Source organism: Calypte anna, chromosome 1, assembly GCF_003957555.1.
Source record: "Calypte anna isolate BGI_N300 chromosome 1, bCalAnn1_v1.p, whole genome shotgun sequence".
NCBI classification, from domain to species: Eukaryota; Metazoa; Chordata; class Aves; order Apodiformes; family Trochilidae; genus Calypte; species Calypte anna.
Genome location: NC_044244.1, coordinates 127,571,657 through 127,579,563, shown reverse-complemented (window position 1 = coordinate 127,579,563; position 7,907 = coordinate 127,571,657).

The window sequence follows — 7,907 nt, the reverse complement described above, 5'->3', positions numbered from 1 at the left end:
TTTTTCCTTTTTTTCTCCCTTGTTTTTATTTTCTTTGATGTGTTTGTGTTTTAATTAGATGAGTGATAGAATGGGTTTGTTCGGAAAAGATCTTCAAGATCATTGAGCCCAGCCATTAACCTAATACTACCGAGCCTACCCAGGCAGCAAAGGCTGAATCGCTGCTGTCACTGAATCTCAGGTTGCAGTAAACCAGGAGCAAGTGCCCGTGGCACTGATGGAAGTTATACAGAAACCTTATGTGTAAAGTACTATTTCCTTTGAATTCACAGTGATCATAAGGAATCGTCCTGTAATGCTTTACAAAGAGGAGTCGTGGGTTGTTTTGGTTATTGTGAATTTAGTTAAACTGAAATTTACTGTGAATATTTTGTATAAGCAGGAAGAGGAGGCTGCGAGTAGCAGCCCAAATTCAAAGTGAAAAGCAATAGTTGCAAAGCACATCTCTGGAATTGTCTTACAAAAGCCAGTCTTGTGGTAGAGTTAATGCCTTCTGGCTTCACCATCTTGCATTTTTTCCCCATATTTACAGGATGAGTTTGTTAATGAGAAAGCCATCTGAGCTCTGGTAGTGGGGAAAAAATCTTGCTTTAATTATAGATGGAGTTCTAATTTGTAGTGGGCAGTAGTATCATTAGAACCACACTTGCATCTAAATTAACACCTGGGTTGACTGCTGTGGCAAGTACAAATGTCACAAACATGGCAGGAGGATTCTCTTCATTCTCATCCTTCCAGGCACGGACTCAAGTACATTAGTTAAGCTTCTGGGCTGTGTCCCGTCTCAGTGCATCACGGGGAAAATGTGTGTTGTAGATTAAGGTTTTTGAGCTGCTGAGAATTAAAACTTTGATCAGGGGTAGTTCCAAGTATAGGCAAAGCAAGCTATTGCCAAGAACAGCAAATGCAGATAGTGTCTCTCAAATGTAGCAGCTAGCACCCATGTCTCTCTTGCTCTTTCAGAAGAAAGTGTAAATAAATCCTTTAGCTCCCTATCACAACTCAGTCCTTTCCCTTTCCCGTGGCAGGACGCAATGAGACTCTCACACTTCAAGTGTCCAAGCTTTTTTTTATCTGCTGTGTGTGCCTGTTTAGATATATTTAAGTATATTCAACATTTTATAGCGTGACATGTATCTTTTGTTCTTTGTTTCTTTCATAGTTGTACTTCATTATACTCTGCTGTTTTCCTAAGAATAAAGTGTACAAAAAAAGGCTTCCATGAGTTGTGTAAGTACTTGGATTTACAGCGTGGTGTTTGCCAGAACAGGTAGCACCCATATAGTTAAGTTACAAGTTATTTGGAGGCATATGTAAAGTCAGTTCCCTTAACAAGCTAAGCAAAAGGAGTTGTTTTGGGGTTTTTTAAATGACATTAACTTTGCTACATTTTCAGTCAGCACAGTTTGGTTGGTTACTGGTGTGACTAATGTAAGGTGTCTCTGCCAGTAAGACTGTCTTCCTTCACAATCAGATTGAGTCCTACATGGAAAATGAGGAGACATAAAGAAAATCAAAAGTGAAACTTTACTTGAAAGTCTTAATTTATTACCAAAAAAAGAGATATTATGCCTTTTATTCAGAAATGTACATATTTAAAAATCTGTCTCCTACTGAATGTCTCTTCTCTATGAGCTCTGCACAATAAATTTTCATAGGGAGGAAGTAAGATTTGTGTTTTGGATAGGTGTCATTAAAGGATTTAACACAGTTTTATGCAACATTAATTTAAATTGGCCCAGATCTGAATGCTGATACATGGATTGAAAAGTTTAAGAAAATGTAATGATTTATTGCCGTATATTAAGTTCTGAAGAAATGTCTAATGATGTATCACAAGGAAAGGGATAAATTTTTCTTGTCGGGTAAACATGAGCTTATATGATAGTGTTGAGCCTTAGGAGTTATCTTTCATAAATGTTCATATAGTTCATAAAAGGCCCAACAGTATTTTGCTGTTTTGTTTTCAGATAACCAGATGCTTTCATGTTTTCCCTCTCAGTTTTTGACAACTTGGGTGGGATTCACCATAGGAATGCAGGCATGGGCTGTAGTCTAGACATGGATATTTGAGCTAGTCATGCTACACTCACTGGTCAGTGAAGAGAAATAGGCAATTTTTGGAAAGGAATTCCATTCAACCCAAAGTAGGCGTTTAAAATATGCTAGATGAATCATTCTCTAAAACTGCTTATTTTTATTTTATCAGCATTCAGGAAGGTCTAAGAAAACTTCCTCAGAGGTAAATGATTGAAGTTTGGCAGGAGGACCCTCTGTCCTGGCAATTGTGTAGACTCACTTGGCTGCCAAACTCTGTGTCCACCATCACTTGAAATTCTGAAATGAGATGAATTGCTCTCTGGAAGCCAGTGAGCAAAATCTGAAGTTATCCATTAAATAGAAAATTCAATCAGAAAAGTAGACAATATATAAGGGAAATGGCTCATTGCTGTTAAATCAATCCATCTGCTTATAATTTGTCTTGTTTCATTTTCTAACATGTCATTTTAAGTACCTACTAAAGTATCAACTTTTGCACTTTTTTCCTAATCTATTTCTCTTTTAACAGCCTACATGGATGCTGGTGTTCCAGCATGGATGCTGATGTTTGATAGCTACCATGGCCATGAACAGATTGCCGAGGGAAGTTGTGGATACCCCCTCCCTGGAAGTGTTCAGAGTCACTTTGGACAGGGCTTTGAGCAACCTGGTCTGGTGGGAGATGTCCCTGCTCATCACAAGGGTCTGAACTAGATGGTCTTCAAACGTTCCTCCCAACACAAACCATTCTGTGATTCTGTCATTTTGTCTTCTCCCTATCACTTCCTCTGAAAAAACTTCTGTAGATATTGTTCAGTTCCTTCTTCTGTTCAGTTCTTTCTTCTGTTAAATATGAGTGACAGATTCCGTACAGGAATGAGAAGATGTGTTTGTAAACAGTGACAATGCGTTATCACTGTTGATGATAACACACCATCAGTAGGATGTGTTTCCAGCCTTGGAAAGGCTGCCATTCCTTTCCAAATTCCGGTTCAATATGCAAAAAGCATTTAGGGTTTTTCCATCTTTCACAGTCTCTAAAACTTCCACTTTAGCAGATTGATAAGTCACTACATTTTTGCCTGATTCTGATTGTCTATGAAATTATATAAATTATATAAAATTATCTTTTTTTTTTTCCTTTTGTACCAGTCCTGTACTACTGTTGCAAAAATAATATTTATGTATTTATGTGGATCAGGAAATATTTTAACTTCTTTATACTATTGATAGCTTTCCTGTGTTGCGTATTTTATTCTATGTGCAGTTATCAGAACTCATTCTTTTTCATGTGTTTTTCTTCCTGCCATCTGTCGTCTTTTGACACTTTATCTTACCTTTCTGTTGTTTTACCACGTTTTCTTTAAATTTCATGTGTCAAACCAATTAAAAACATGTACAGTGGACAATTTAATGAGTACGCTTACATCATATCTCTTTATAAGTATTTCCCTTGTATCCACTATATTTTGTGTGGGAGATCTAAAAATAGTTTTGGTTGTAGCAGCATTTTTCCTTAGGTGACTAATTAAGCAAATTTCCATGTCGTTTATTTTTTTTTTTAATGTGCTTTCTATCAATGCACTAATCTCTGTTAAGCTCTGTCCACAAAAGAGCAGTAAAGAAAATTTATCCAAATAAACTAATGATGTGAATATGAAGTGAATTAGTTAGGTCTCATTAATTCTTTGGAGCTACTGTTTGAGAATTTAAAAGGTCATAATTGAATTTGTAGACATAAATACATTTAGATGCTAAAACAGAGCTCACAAAACATACTAAAGATTTTTCATCTTAGTTTTCTATGCATAGCAAGGCAAGAGAAGAATGGAAAAGTCTTTGATTCTGCTACTTAGACAGGAATTTTATCTTTCTAAAAATACAAAAGAAGTAATCAAGGAAAAATCCAACTCTCTGAAAAAGCACATGAAAGACCACCTCAACTTTTTGGGGCCACTTTTGATCACTGTAGGAACTAATTGTCTACTCTCTTTTTGAAACAAAGCTTTCTCTTCCCATGCAGGCAGTATGCAATGGGTTGACACAGCTTCAAAGTGTTCCCAAATGTCATTTAGTGACCCGAGTGACTTGTCCTGTCTTCTGCAATCTAACACACCTCAGGACCACATAATCTCCTTGTGGTATCTACATATACTATTAGCTACACCGTCACCAACATTTAACTTCAGTGTCTCCTTTTCTGTCTGTGATCACTCTAGATTGTGAGGATAAAGTTATATGTTGATTTGCTATGACAAAACACTCTTCTTTATCTAAAAGTAACCTGTTTGCAAGGAGTTGTAGCAAGTTCAGTGCAAATCAGGAGAGGATTTGCTGAGCAGCACAAAAGGAAGAGGCTTGGTGAGACAGAATAACATAGTCTTTAGATAGAAAAAGATAGAATTTCTTTTCATAGAATTTTGAACTCCTGTTCATATTTTCATCTGTTTTGGCGAGTATGATTTTGAGTAAACTTTTAAAATATCAGATCTGTCTGTTCTGAGTTCGGCTTTAGCTTCAAATCTCATACAGTTCTATTTCACTTTATATTTTATGCCAGTACATTTACTGGCTAAATTTACTAGCATAAATGATGCTAGCAAGTTGATTGTACTAGTTAAGATCATCTCCATCACTGTAAAATGAGCAAAAATATTCTTGCAATGATACTTGGCAGCAACATTAAAAGCTATTGAACATTTGCTTAAGACAAACACTTGCTAATTGAAGTTCATTCTACATTACTGAAGTATATCAAGGTCAGATTTAATTTGTATTCTACAGCAAAGATAGAATAAAGCTATAAATATGACTTGTTTGCATTACCTTTCCTTTCTTAAGATTGGACCACCTGTCTGATAAAATGACTGCACTTTTATAGTATCTTCTTAAACGACTTTGAGATCTTGTAACATATGCATACTAATACAATAGCTGAATAAAGAGACAAAAGAAGATGTAAAGTTTCAGTCTTTTCAAAGCTGAATGTCTTGTGAATGTCCACCACTTTTCCATCACTATAAAATATTAGCAGTTACCAGACTCAAAGGAATACAATGAGGAACTGAAGGCGGACAGAAAAACTGATGAAACATCAACAGATTAATAATGTGTACTTTAAACTATGTGATGTCTTTAAAAAATGGAAAATCCAATCTATATCTCTCTGGAATATCTTTACTAATCATGACTACAGGAGTATCATTTCCTGACAGATTTGCCAAATCTTCCTGACATGTAAAAGTGAAAAAATTGTGATTATTTTGAAAACATTATCTACCAGGAGGTTGAGATTTTAACCTGACAAAGTGGAGTTTTAGATGAAATGTTTTCCAATAATACTGTCTTCTGCCTAGCTTAAGATATTGTGAAACAAGTGGAAAGTTTGCTAATGGAGAATGCAGGGAAGACAAAGCTGTAACCATCTCAAGAAGACTTATATGCAAAGGGTAAAGACCTCTCTGCTCCGATTAGTTAACTTATGTTGTCTGTGCAAATGTTTTATAAATATTCTTAAGCTGTGAATTCTAGGCATAAAAATCACTGTTTGGTCATATTGTTTCCCACCTCCCTAGCCCTTTTTTTCTTGTTGAATTAAATTCAGTAAGCATTTAAATTACTTAGCTTCCACACAAACTGTGGAAATATACCGAGCCTGAAAAGCTGAGTGATGAAAAGTTCATCTGAGTAGAAATCTATTCCAGATGGGGCAGATCTGGGTTTAGAATGAAGACCATTGTCTAAACATGAAGTCAGTCTGAGTGGAGGCCTTGCTTTTCTAACAGAAATACCAGCCTGGTCATTTTTTCTAAGTAAGTCTTTAACTGAATGGTTTTGCTGCTGTAGATAGAGACAATGGGTTGGAAAATTTCTGCGTCTTTGCATGGTATTTCTTTCTAAAGATATCCTCTTGCCATGTATCCTTAGGAAAATTTGCGTGGGCCCTGTGGATACTGCAAAAGCATCTTTGTAGTGCTTTCCACTGCAGAGCAAGGAAAGGGTCAAGTCTCTCTGGATTTGGGATACGTGAGGCAGCAAACAGCAGGAGCTGCCATCTGATGATGATTCTGAGGATTCTCTGACTCTGCTTCTGAGCAGGAGCAAAGAGGTCTACCCATGAGCAAGGACTTCTCAGCCCAAACTCTTCTCATATCAAGGCAGGACTTATCACATCTCTGAAGCCAGGGTGAGACCAGAGCACTTTGGGAACAACAAAATAATTTAATGGTGCATAATCTCACAGAATCACAGAATTATTGCAGTTGGAAAAAGCCTCTAAGGTTACCATATCCAACTGTCAATACTCCCCCTAAATAAAATACATATATCACTTCTATAGCATGTCCTGAAGTGCCTCATCTACATGGCTTTTGAATATTTCCAGCTATGGACTCCAACACCTCCATGGACATCCCATTTCAGTGCTTAACTACTCTCTCAATAAATAAATTCTTCCTCAGATCTAGTCTAAACCTCCCCTGGTGCAACCTGAGGCCATTTCCTCTTCTGCTATCATTGTTCACTTGAGACAAGAAGCCTCCTTTCAGGTAGCTGTAGAGAGCAATAAAGTCACCTCTCAGCCTCCTCTTCTCCAAACTAAACATTCCCCATTCCCTCAGCCTCTCTTCATAGATCTTGTTCTCCAGACCCTTCACCAGCTTGGTTGCCTTTCTCTGAACTCACTCCAGCACCTCTGTATCTGTCTTGTAGCGACGGACCAGAACTGTACTCAGGGTCTGATTTCACTGGTGCCGAGTATGATTACTTCCCTTCTCCTGCTGGACACGCTATTCCTAATGCAGGCCAGGATGCCATTGGCTTTCTTGGCCACTTGGGCACACTTCTGGCTGTATCAGGAGGGTATCAATCAGCATGCCCAGGCCCTTTTCTGCTTGGCAGCTTTCCAGCCATCCCTCCCCAAGCCTGTAACATTGCATGGGGTTGTTGTGACCAAAGAGCAGGACCCAACACTTGGCCTTGTTAAACCTCATTTAACAAACCTTGTCCCACTGGTTCAGCCTGTCCAGGTCCTTTTGCAAAGCCCTCCTACCCTCAAGCAGATCAACACTCCCACCTAACTTGGTGTCATCTGCAAACTTAATGAGGAAGCCCTCAATCCCCTCATCTAGATCATTAATAAAGATATTGAACAGGACCAGCCCCAAACCTGATCCCTGTGGAACACCACTGGTGACTGTTTACCACCTGGATTTAACTCTGTTGACTACAACTCTCTGGGCCCTGCCATGTAGCCAGGTTCTAACCCAAGGAGGAGTCTGTGTGTCTATGCCATGAGCTGCCAGCTTCTCAAGGAGAATGCTTTGGAGACAGTGTCAAAGGCTTTACTGAAATCCAGGTAGACATCCCCAGCCTTCCCCTCGTCCACTAAGCAGATCACCTGGTTATAGAGCGAGACCAGGTTGGTCAGGCAGGATCTGCCTTTCCTGAACCTGTCCTGTCTGGGCCTGATACCTTGGCTGTCCTGTGCTTGTCATGTGATTGCACTCAACATGAACTGCTCCATGATTTTTCTAGGTACTGAGGTCAGGCATACGTGCTTATAGCTTCCTGGATACTCCTTCTGGCCCTTTTTGTAGATGGGTGTCACATTGACAAGCCTCCAGTCATCTTGGACCTCCCCTGTTCCAACCAACACTGGTGGTAGATGATGCATAGAGGTTTGGTGAGCTCCTCTGCCATCTCCTTCAAACTTTTGTGTGAATCCCATCTGGCCTCATAGACTTGTGGGTGTCCAGGTGCTGTAGCAGGTGGTTAACTGCTTCCTCCTGGATTATGGGGTGGTTGTGCTGCTCTCTGTACTCATCTTCCTGCTCAAGGGGCTGAAGTGGTTGGTCTGACTAATTAAG